The 12,320-nt window shown below is 30.9% G+C and overlaps 1 protein-coding gene across 4 annotated transcripts in view; it reads left to right on the top strand.

Annotated features, from left to right (window-relative positions):
• Nucleotides 1-12,320, top strand: part of Reph (Regulator of eph expression) — a 95,750-nt gene that overhangs the window by 14,816 nt on the left and 68,614 nt on the right. The window contains exon 1 of one of the 4 annotated variants that reach the window (XM_075297449.1): nt 2,515-3,179. The exons of the other annotated variants lie outside the window; for them this stretch is intronic. The gene's annotated coding sequence lies outside the window, so the exon portion shown is untranslated. Of the gene's footprint in view, nt 1-2,514; nt 3,180-12,320 lie in introns of those variants that run through there. 4 annotated transcript variants of the gene reach the window in all.

Genomic DNA, 12,320 nt, shown 5'->3' with positions numbered 1-12,320 from the left:
GGGGCTATATATAATTAAGGACCGATGTGGACCAATTTTTGCATGGTTGTTAGAGATCATATGCTGACACCATGTACCAAATTTCAGCCGAATCGGATAAAATTTGCTGCTCTTAGAGTTCCCGCAAGCCAAATTTGGGGGTCCGTTTATATGGGGGCTATACGTAAATGTGGACCGATATGGCCCATTTGCAATACCATCCGACCTACATCAATAACAACTACTTGTGCCAAGTTTCAAGTCGATAGCTTATTTCGTTCGGAAGCAAGCGTGATTTCAACAGACGGACGGACGGACGGACATGCTCAGATCGACTCAGAATTTCACCACGACCCAGAATATATATACTTTATGGGGTCTTAGAGCAATATTTCGATGTGTTACAAACGGAATGACAAATTTAATACACCCCCATCCTATGGTAGAGGGTATAAAAAAACAAACAAAAAACGTCAATTTCCTCAAAAAGTCATTAAACGTTTTAAATTGCTTGGATTACAAAAAAAGCAAATAAAATTGCTAAAACATTCGACATGTTTAGGGGTTTGAGCATGAAGATTTTTCCGTCTTACCCCCATTTTCATGAAGCTCCGTTAGTGTTCAGTTAGCTAACGAACTTTTAAATTTTACTGTGGACATATCTGTCATCTTGCCTATATATTCCACATACCAGTTAGAAATGTAACTGCCGAACATTTTTCAGTTAAAGTTGACCGGAGAGAAGATATTTGCAATTTACTATCTGTTAACTGGCAGTTAAAGCCAAACGGAGCTACAAGAAAATGGCCATTAATATATTCAGCATTTTTGTTTTCCTAGTCAAGAGCTACAGCTTTGCTGAAGGATGCAAAAACAAATAACACCGTTTTTTGAGGTATTTATGGCCATTACTTTAAAAGGGGGCGTGTCCCGCCCATTTTTTTCTAAAATCCATTTTTTTATAACAATAACTACAAATCTCACTCACCAAATTTTGAGAAGTTAAAATGGTGGGAAGTATTTTTTGCCCTTAAAATCATGATTTAGCCCATAGTGCATTGAATGAGCCCAAGTTGTGTGCTAAAATGCAATTTACCTGATCAATGACGAATCGGTCTCTTCCCCGTGTTTTGAGCAGAACTGGAAATGGTTCATACAAACCAGGGACTAGTCTGCAATTTCCAATCTTCCCCAATTTGACCGATATCATCTATCTTTTAGACGCGAAAAGCATCACCCATATTCGTTTAGGTTAGGTCCTTAACCACTCAAAAAATCCCTTCTATAACACATCCTCCCAAACACATTCTGCTTCAATCATATGTACATATTTTCATGATTGGTGCAAACAAAATATTATTTTATTGTTTAAACATATTATATTTCTCCTTAGACATGCATTGGTAGAAAAAACTTTTAATGACGTTTTCTTTGTGTGTACTATATATTTTTAAGACCATAGTTGGTTACTTCCATTTTTTTATTGCAGCATACTCTCTCGGTCTCTCTTGCTAATGCTAGTTTATGAACATTATATGCTTGCTCTTAAAAATAATGTGCTAAAAGTTTGAATTCCAAACATATAATTTTTACACATTTTTATACAAAAAAAAAGTCTTTCTCGTCCGTGTAGATTTTATACAAAAAAAGGCCACCAATATTTTTTGATCAAAATAAAGATCAACCACAAAAATTAATTGAATCAATTCAATTTTTAGTGGGAACAATAAATTTTTTAATTGGGTTCGGCGATTTGTAGTATTACTTCTGTGATTGAGGACAGTTTAATTAAATAATTTCGTGATTGAAACCAAACATTATTGTTTTCTATGTACATATATGTATCGCCAAATTTTCACATGTAGAGTAGAACCGACATATTTTTTCTGTCGCCTTTGGAAATTCATGGTCTTCTCATAGGATCATGAAACAGCATTTGCTTAGTAAAAAAGTAGTTAGCATTGCTGATTTTGGTATTAAATTGGCAACACTGATATGTACTGAGAGTAAATATTGTGAGAGCGAGTAAAAAAAGAGGACTAGAAATAGACCCCCACATGTCTTGAAGCCAAATCGGAAAATTTGTAATCAGGCAGGCACAGAGTAGTTCCAAACCTAAGATGCGACGAGTGAGTGAGTGAGTTTACGCTGATTCTGAATTAAAACAAAACAAACAAAAAAATAAACCAGAAGCCGTGTGTGTTTGTCTGATGTGACGGGTTTGTCGATGGGTAATTTTTTGCTCGAAACATATGAGGTGTTGTTGTTGTCATCACCGATGAGCATTGCAAACAGCAATGGACAAACAAGACTAGCCAGCCAGTCAGTCGGCGGTAGTCATCATCCGCATAGTTGGTTTTCGGAAAATCGGTTTTAATTTTTAAACGTCAGCAACTTATTTTCAAACTCGAATTAAATATAGAGAATTACAAAAAAAGTTTTCCCATGGATAACGAAATAACAAAGTGTAAAGAAATTATTTTATTAATTCCATGAAAATTTATGAGATTTTTTTTTTTTTTTTGGTGGTGAAACCGATGCTCGTTTGATGCATTTTCTGCTGTGATTTTTGCATAAAAAAGGGGTGTTCTTGCATATACCTATGTATGTACTTGGGGTGCCCTCAAACTCCTTAGTCTGCCTCCCCCAAGAGAAGAGCTACAGCCACCGTTATAATAACGACTATTGTGTGTATGCGTAATGTTGAGCCGTATTGACGTGGGTAGTAGTCAGTAGTGAGCGAGAGAGTAAATGAGAAGATGCATCGTGTAAGAAAATTATATATTTTTTTCATTTTTAACGACACGTGAATAACACAAAAGTTAAGTTTTTATTGCAACCCAAAAATTGAAAAAGTTGTCGCACAAATTGTCGATGTTACCCAACATTTCTTCTGTTTTTTTTTTCACAACAACAATAACTACAGCCAGAACGATAGTAATGTTGCATTGTAGCCCCCAATGTATGTGAATGAGTGTGAGAGTGTAGTAATAATCAACGAAAATAAGCTCATACAACACCAGCAACAACAAATTGAAATCAACTAAGAGCAGTAACAGCAGACAGCCTAGTTGTGGCATCGATTACTATCATAATACTACAAACAATTACACCACCAACAACAAATACTACAGCCTAAGCTAATCACCAAACGATATACTCTACGTCAACAGTGACTGCGGCCAAAGTAATAGCAGAACGTAAGTAACGACGTAACGTAACGTAATGTAACAAAAATACAAAACACATAAAATAAAAGATGAATAGACCAACAAGAGGTCTCTTATCTACTATGTAGATGATGACAAACCCCCCCAAATGCTTCCTTGTCCCCTTGCTCACTATCCCTCTCTATCACCCACGCTTACTCTATGTTTTTTTGTTTGTATTTTGTCATGCCAAGTATCTTAGGCCGGCTATGATGTCCATATGTATAAAACAGGTACTATGTTGGTTGGGTGGTGACGTTCGGTTAGTTTATGTTGATGTGTAGTAGCCAAGCAGCCTGGTAGGATGATGACAGACAGGAATACAAACAATCAAGAGTAGCCTGTCAGGTGGGTTGTGGGGGTGTGGTGGGAATGTGAATGGAGAGACAAACAAGGAAATGCCAGAAAAAGATGTTGATATACTAGCGTCTTAATATTTGGAGTAGTGTTGAGTGACATCCTGATCGAAATTACCTTAATAACAATAGAGGTTGGCATGTGAACATATCGGGATAAGTGGCGTGAATCACGTATGAAATTGCGTGAGAATAAGTGAACATATTTAAGTGCAGAGAAATTATACGGTGTTGGAAATTATTCAAGCAATTATTGAATAAAATCTATTTGTTATATTGGTGAAGTGTACATGAGTGTTAGATTTTTCATCGTGAGAGTGATTTAAAATGACGATAAAAAGTTACTGTACTGACGGATAATGGTTCATATTGATATTAAATAGATTTTTGTGTTTCCTATTAATAATAATTCGAAGGATATTTTTTTATACCCTAAACCGCAAATATAAGGTATAACGATCCACATTGCTTTTGGTGTCCATCTATTGTTTGTTAGATCGGAATTTCTTAAAAAGTCTATGAAATTTGGTACAGAATATGTGTTTGGTGCAAGGACTCATGCTGTTAAATTTGGAAAATAGTCGGTTTACATTTATACGCTCCTCAATCCGAGAATAAAAACAGGTATTGCACAATGTGTTTGGGAATCCCGATAAATGGCCTACAAACAAGTGGAGGCAATGCTCTTCGAGAGAAATGTTACAGCTTAGGCCAAATTGGGAAAAATGGTCATCCAGACTTCAATGTGAAAAATAGATCTTTTTGTCCACTATCCGATGGTAAAAATAGAAAAACACATTTTTTTGTCAAAATTCGTTTTTATTATTCAACATAGTTCCCTTCAAGAGCGATACACAATTATAACGACCTTCCAATCTTTTGATACCTCTTCATTGCAGCCAAATTTTTTCCCTGCGAGCATCCTTTTGAGGTCTGAGAACAAGAAAAAGTCGCTGGGGGCCAGATCTGGAGAATACGGTAGGTGGGGAAGCAATTCTAAGCCCAATTCATGAATTTTTGCCATCGTTCTCAATGACTTGTGGCACGGTGCGTTGTCTTGGTGGAACAACACTTTTTTCTTCTTCATATGGGGCCGATTTGCCGCGATTTCGACCTTCAAAAGGCTCCAATAACGCCATATACTAGTCACTGTTGATGGTTTTTCCCTTCTCAAGATAATCGATAAAAATTATTCCATGCGCATCCCAAAAAAACAGAGGCCATTACTTTGCCAGCGGACTTTTGAGTCTTTCCACGCTTCGGAAACGGTTCACCGGTCGCTGTCCACTCAGCCGACTGTCGATTGGACTCATGAGTGTAGTGATGGAGCCATGTTTCATCCATTGTCACATATCGACGGAAAAACAAGGGTGTATTACGAGTTAACAGCTGCAAACATCGCTCAGAATCATCAACACGTTGTTGTTTTTGGTGAAATGTGAGCTCGCGCGGCACCCATTTTGCACAGAGCTTCCGCATATCCAAATATTGATGAATTATATGACCAACACGTTCCTTTGATATCTTTAAGGCCTCTGCTATCTCGATCAACTTAATTTTACGGTCATTCAAAATCATTTTGTGGATTTTTTGATGTTTTCGTCGGTAACCACCTCTTTCGGGCGTCCACTGCATTCACCGTCCTCCGTGCTCATTCCACCACGCTTGAATTTTGCATATCAATCAATTATTGTTGATTTCCCTGGGGCAGAGTCCGGAAACTCATTATAAAGCCAAGTTTTTGCTTCCACCGTATTTTCCCCCCTCAGGAAACAGTATGTTATCAAAACACAAAATTCCTTTTTTTCCATTTTTTCACAATAACAAAAGTTGCTTCACAAAAGACGCTCTATCTCACAAACTAATTGACTTACGAACGCCAAATTTTGACACGAATCATTTGAATGTTGGTACTATATAATATGCATTTAATACTAGCGACGCCATCTATGTGTTAGACCGGGGACTTATCAGCCAACCTGTTATGAATCACGTCAGTCGTGAACAAAATCCAAAGCAACTCTCGAACATCTGCGTAAATGGGTCTAACACAAATATGTCGAGCATGAGAGAAAAATATTAACCGGTTTTTAAACAATCACAGAAAACCTAAGCATTGTCGCATTAAATTCACGATAAGAAAATCCGTTCGTTGGAGAGGGTATTTCAAGGAACTTCTTAATGGTGATAGATAGCAAGCCTGCAACAGAATAATTACCTTTATGCCAAGAAGATAATGACGAGATAAACATAATAACAGGACAAGAACTTAGCCAAGCACTACAAAAGATGAAATTGGGGAAGGCTGCAGAACACGATAGTATAGCCCCGGAACTACTAAAATTTATGGTTGAATTGGTGAAAAATCCAGCATGGATGACGGCCAGGATACCGCGCGACTGGTAAATAGTTATAATCAACCCAATATTCAAAAAGTAGATAATCAACTGTGCCAAGCCCATAGAGGAATGTCCCTTCTATCGGTGGCTGGCAAAATCTATTACAGAATTTGAACAAGTAGATTTGGGAGTGAAGTCGAGAATCAACTCGAAGAGGAACAGTGTGGCTTTAGACCCAACAGGGAAACCCTAGACTTGATATTTTCAGTGAGACAAATATCAGAAAACATCGATGCTTTCTTCATCTAGAGAAGGTTTACGAAATATAGAAGGTGTTTGATCAGACGAATAAAAACTTTACAAAACCTCGGAAGAATGTATGTATCACATGGAGACATATTGAGCCCATATCTATTTATAATCTTAATGACGTCATAATAAAACCTGCAAATAGTCATTATAACAATAAATATTGGAAAGTGGAAAATGCAACAAGCGAAGATATCAATGCTGGCATACGTAAAGGATGTGACGTTAGAAGCATATAACAGAATATCAAAATACTTGCAACAAAATATAAACATTTTCGTAAACGAGACGACAAGACGGGATCTGCGCATTAACACAAAGAACACAGAAACCATGGTTATCAACCGAAATATATGTGACCACCAACTCTATATCGGAGCAGAATCTTCAAAACATGTAGACCATTTTTGTTATTGTTGTGCGCTACTATGCGAAGAAGGGAAAACAGTCTAGGACCTGAGCACTTGCAAGTCTTTACCTGAACAGGAATTTTATTAGCAAGGGCGAACTAATAAAAAGTAATAGAAAGTAGCGGGTTTCAAATCAACTTAAGTACCAACACTTACTTATGGAAGTGAATTTTGGGCACTCACAACTAAAAATCAAAAGAAAATCCAAACATTAGAAATGAAATATCTACGCCGGGTCACAGGAAAATACCCGGAGAGACATACCATACCATAATGATATCATTAGACATAATCTAGAAATCGAGCCCCTTAATGAACCAAAATCTACACTACATAGGGTCGTGGGTTTAACCCTAGTTTCGACCGAACACCAAGAAGTTTTTCAGCAGTGGATTATCCCCTCTCAGTAATGCTGGTGACGTTTCTGAGTGTTTCAAAGTTTCTTCAAATGGTTTCATCGGAATGTGCAACGCCATTTCGCCTATAAAATAGAGGTCCCTTGTCATTGAGCTTAATATAGAATCGGGCAGTACTGAGTGATAAGAGTTCACTACTATGGTATCACCATGGACTGAATAGTCTAAGTGATCCTGAAATATCGGGCTGCCACTATATCTAACCTAAGTATGTACTCCTTTGGTGCTAAGTGAAAGATAAGATCTAATCCAAAAGTCCAGCCAGGGACCCTCCTGAAATGTTTCCACACCCATAGACATAACATATGTCTTGGCTAACCAAAGTCCATCATTGGTACATCTCTTAAAGAAAAATTTGCCAACCACAATGCCTGTTTGGTGTTTTTTGGTACCACAAATATTTCGTATAAGAAAAAATTTTATAGGAAAATAACTGATACAAGAACAATTTGACAATCATTCTAGATGACAATCATATTAAATATATATCTCCTATAAGTGATATATAGTATATTAATAGGTAGAAAACAAACATATATATAAAAGAAACTTTTTTCTTATATGAGAAAACCACATTTAAAAATAAAGTTATGGTTTTATCAGACATTCTTATAGCCGTTATCTACTATATGTCACAAAGACTCACATACAAGCATGTACAAAAAATAGTAATATTTTCACAATATGAATCCATCCAAACATCTATCGTTATTTCAGTGTCCCACATACTATAAAAATACTACAAAATACGATTATGTAGTCGATGTTTATACACTCTCTCTATCACACACATTCATACAAATACAGATATATAATACATATCCTGTGCCAGGGTTTTCAAACTAATGTAAATTTATATAAAAACCTACGTGTGGGAGAATTTACAAGAACACACACACATATATACTTAATAAAATTGTTGTCGAGTTCCAACTATGGGAAATTGTAGAAGCGCGTAAGAGTGGCTAATTTTGTTTTCTTGCAGGAGTAGACGGCAGCACTACTTATGTTTTGTACTTGTACTACAAATGTATTTGAATGCATACACATATGTCTTGCACACACATACACATTTTACATATTCATTCTTGATAAAAATTTGGTATTTTGGATTGGTATGTGTTGTTATTTTACTATGGTGCTGTACTACATCGATGTCTTTTGAGAAAGAGAGAAAGAGAGAGTGTGTAAGAGTATGTTTGAAATGCATTGCATGCACCACATACACAACAATAAAATCGAATTCAACTTCAATAAGTGAAATGAATCTTAACTAGAGCTAAACTTGTTAGCTATGGCGGCAACAACATCAACAGCACCTTGCAAAAAATATGAGAGTAAGCCATTTTTGGCACAGTGATTAATTATCCAAGCAATGTGAGCATAATGTTATCAGCACTGTGTCTAACATAGTAAATAACGGGTATAAGCCACGGTTGCCACTCGAGCTAAAAATATTTTACCATAATTTGGAGAAAATTTTACCAAACAAAAAAAATCTTATTTTACAAAAGTTTATTTCCGTAGAAAATTTTTTTGTCATTTCTATAGAAAATTTTGTCACAATTTTATTTCCATAGAAAATTTTGTCTAAATGTTATTTCTATCTTGTCAAAATTTTATTTTTATAGAAAATTTTGTCAAAATTTTATTTCTATAGAAAATTTTTCAAAATTTTATTTCTATGGAAAATTTTGTCAAACTTTTATTTTTATAGAAAATTTTATTTCTATAGAAATTTTCGTCATAATTTTATATCTATAGGAAATTTTTTCGAAAATTTTATTTCAATAGGAAGTTTTGTCAAAATTTTATTTCTATGAAAATTTGTCAAAATTTTATTTCTATAGAAAATTTTGTCAAAATTTTATTTCTATAGAAAATTTTGTCATAATTTTATTTCTATAGGAAATTTTGTCAAAATGTTATTTCTATAGAAAATTTGTCAAAATTTTATTTCTATAAAAAATTTAGTCAAAATTTTATTTCTATAGAAAATATTATAAAAATTTTAATTCTATAGAAAATGTTGTCAACATTTTATTTCTATAGAAAAATTTGTCAACATTTTATTTCTATAGAAAATTTTGTCCAAATTTTATTTCTATAGAAAAATTTGTCATCATTTTACTTCTATAGAAAATTTTGTCAAAATTTTATTTCAATAGAAAATCTTGTCAAAATTTTATTTCTATAGAAAATTTTGTCAAAATTTTATTTCTAGAGAAAATTTTGTCAAAATTTTATTTCTATAGAAAATTTTGTCAAAATTTTATTTCTAGAGAAAATTTTGTCAAAAATGTATTTCTATAGAAAATTTTGTCAAAATTTTATTTCAATAGAAAATTTTGTCAAAATTTCATTTCTATAGAAAATTTTGTCAAAATTTCATTTCTATAGAAAATTTTGTCACAATTTTATTTCCATAGAAAATTTTGTCAAAACGTTATTTCTATAGAAAATTTTGTCAAAATTATATTTCTATAGAAAATCTTGTCAAAATTTTATTTTTATAGAAAATTTTGTCAAAATTTTATTTCTATAGAAAATTTTTCAAAATTTTATTCCTATAGAAAATTTTTCAAAATTTTATTTCAATAGAAAATTTTGTCAAAATTTTATTTCTATAGAAAATTTTGTCAAAATTTTATTTCTAGAGAAAATATTGTCAAAATTGTATTTCTATAGAAAATTTTAACAAAATTTTATTTCTATAGAAAATTTTGTCATAATTTTATTTCTATAGAAAATATTGTCAACATTTTATTTCTATAAAAAACTTTTTCAAAATGTTATTTCTATAGAAAATTTTGTCAGAATTTTATTTCTATAGAAAATCTTGTCAAAATTTTATTTTTATAGAAAATTTTGTCAAAATTTTATTTCTATAGAAAATTTTTCAAAAATTTTATTTCAATAGAAAATTTTGTCAAAATTTTATTTCTATAGAAAATATTGTCAAAATTGTATTTCTATAGAAAATTTTAACAAAATTTTATTTCTATAGAAAATTTTGTCATAATTTTATTTCTATAGAAAATATTGTCCACATTTTATTTCTATAAATAACTTTTTCAAAATGTTATTTCTATAGAAAATTTTGTCCAAATTTTATTTCTATAGAAAATTTTGTCCAAATTTTATTTCTATAGAAGATTTTGTTTATATAGAAAATTTTGTCAAAATTTTATTTCTATAGCAAATTTTGTCCAAATTTTATTTCTATAGAAAATTTTGTCAAAAAATTTAGTTCTATAAAAAATTTTTTCAAAAATTTTATTTCAATAGAAAATTTTGTCAAAATTTCATTTCTATAGAAAATTTTGTCAAAATTTCATTTCTATAGAAAATTTTGTCACAATTTTATTTCCATAGAAAATTTTGTCAAAACGTTATTTCTATAGAAAATTTTGTCAAAATTATATTTCTATAGAAAATCTTGTCAAAATTTTATTTTTATAGAAAATTTTGTCAAAATTTTATTTCTATAGAAAATTTTTCAAAATTTTATTCCTATAGAAAATTTTTCAAAATTTTATTTCAATAGAAAATTTTGTCAAAATTTTATTTCTATAGAAAATTTTGTCAAAATTTTATTTCTAGAGAAAATATTGTCAAAATTGTATTTCTATAGAAAATTTTAACAAAATTTTATTTCTATAGAAAATTTTGTCATAATTTTATTTCTATAGAAAATATTGTCAACATTTTATTTCTATAAAAAACTTTTTCAAAATGTTATTTCTATAGAAAATTTTGTCAGAATTTTATTTCTATAGAAAATCTTGTCAAAATTTTATTTTTATAGAAAATTTTGTCAAAATTTTATTTCTATAGAAAATTTTTCAAAAATTTTATTTCAATAGAAAATTTTGTCAAAATTTTATTTCTATAGAAAATATTGTCAAAATTGTATTTCTATAGAAAATTTTAACAAAATTTTATTTCTATAGAAAATTTTGTCATAATTTTATTTCTATAGAAAATATTGTCCACATTTTATTTCTATAAATAACTTTTTCAAAATGTTATTTCTATAGAAAATTTTGTCCAAATTTTATTTCTATAGAAAATTTTGTCCAAATTTTATTTCTATAGAAGATTTTGTTTATATAGAAAATTTTGTCAAAATTTTATTTCTATAGCAAATTTTGTCCAAATTTTATTTCTATAGAAAATTTTGTCAAAAAATTTAGTTCTATAAAAAATTTTTTCAAAAATTTTATTTCTATAGAAAATTTTGTCAAAATTTTATTTCTATAGAGTCGGGGAGCCACCGTGGTGCAATGGTTAGCATGCCCGCCTTGCATACACAAGGTCGTGGGTTCGATTCCTGCTTCGACCGAACACCAAAAGTCTTTCAGCGGTGGATTATCCTACCTCAGTAATGCTGGTTACATTTCTTAGGGTTACAAAGCTTCTCTAAGTGGTTTCACTGCAATGTGGAACGCCGTTCGGACTCGGCTATAAAAATGAGGTCCCTTGTCATTGAGCTTAACATAGAATCGGGCAGCACTCAGTGATAAGAGAGAAGTTCACCAATGTGGTATCACAATGGACTGAATAGTCTAAGTGAGCCTGATACATCGGGCTGCCACCTAACCTAACCTAACCTAACCATTTCTATAGAAAATTTTGTCCAAATTTTATTTCTATAGAAAATTTGAACAAAATTTTATTTCTTAGAAAATTTTGTCAAAATATTATTTCTATATAAAAATTTGTCATCATTTTATTTCCATAGAAATTTTTTTCCAAATTTTATGTCTATAGAAAAATTTATCATCAGTTTATTTCTATAGAAAATTTTGTTCAAATTTTATTTCCATAGAAAATGTTTTCAAAATTTTATTTCTATCGAAAATTTTGTCAAAATTTTATTTCTATAGAAAATTTTATTTCTTTAGGAAATTTTGTCAAAATTTTATTTCTAGAAACTTTTGTCAAAATTTTATTTCTATAGAAAATTTTGTCAAAATTTTATTTCTATAGAAAATTTTGTCAACATTTTATTTCTATAGTAAATTTTGTCAAAATTTTATTTCTATAGAAAATTTTGTTAAAATTTTATTTCTATAGAAAATTTTGCAAAAATTTATTTCTATAGAAAATTTTGTCAAAATTTTATTTCTATAGCAAATGTTTTCAAAATTTTATTTCTATAGAAAATGGTGTCAAAATTTTATTTCTATAGAAAATTTTGTCAAAATTTTATTTTTATCGGAAATTTTGTCAAAATTTTATTTCTATAGAAAATTTTGTCAAAATTTTATTTCTAGAGAATTTTGTCAAAATTTTATTT

Source organism: Haematobia irritans, chromosome 2, assembly GCF_050003625.1.
Source record: "Haematobia irritans isolate KBUSLIRL chromosome 2, ASM5000362v1, whole genome shotgun sequence".
Taxonomy (NCBI): Eukaryota; Metazoa; Arthropoda; class Insecta; order Diptera; family Muscidae; genus Haematobia; species Haematobia irritans.
Note: the sequence above shows the minus strand (reverse complement) of the source record. Positions and strands in the feature narration are given on the sequence as shown.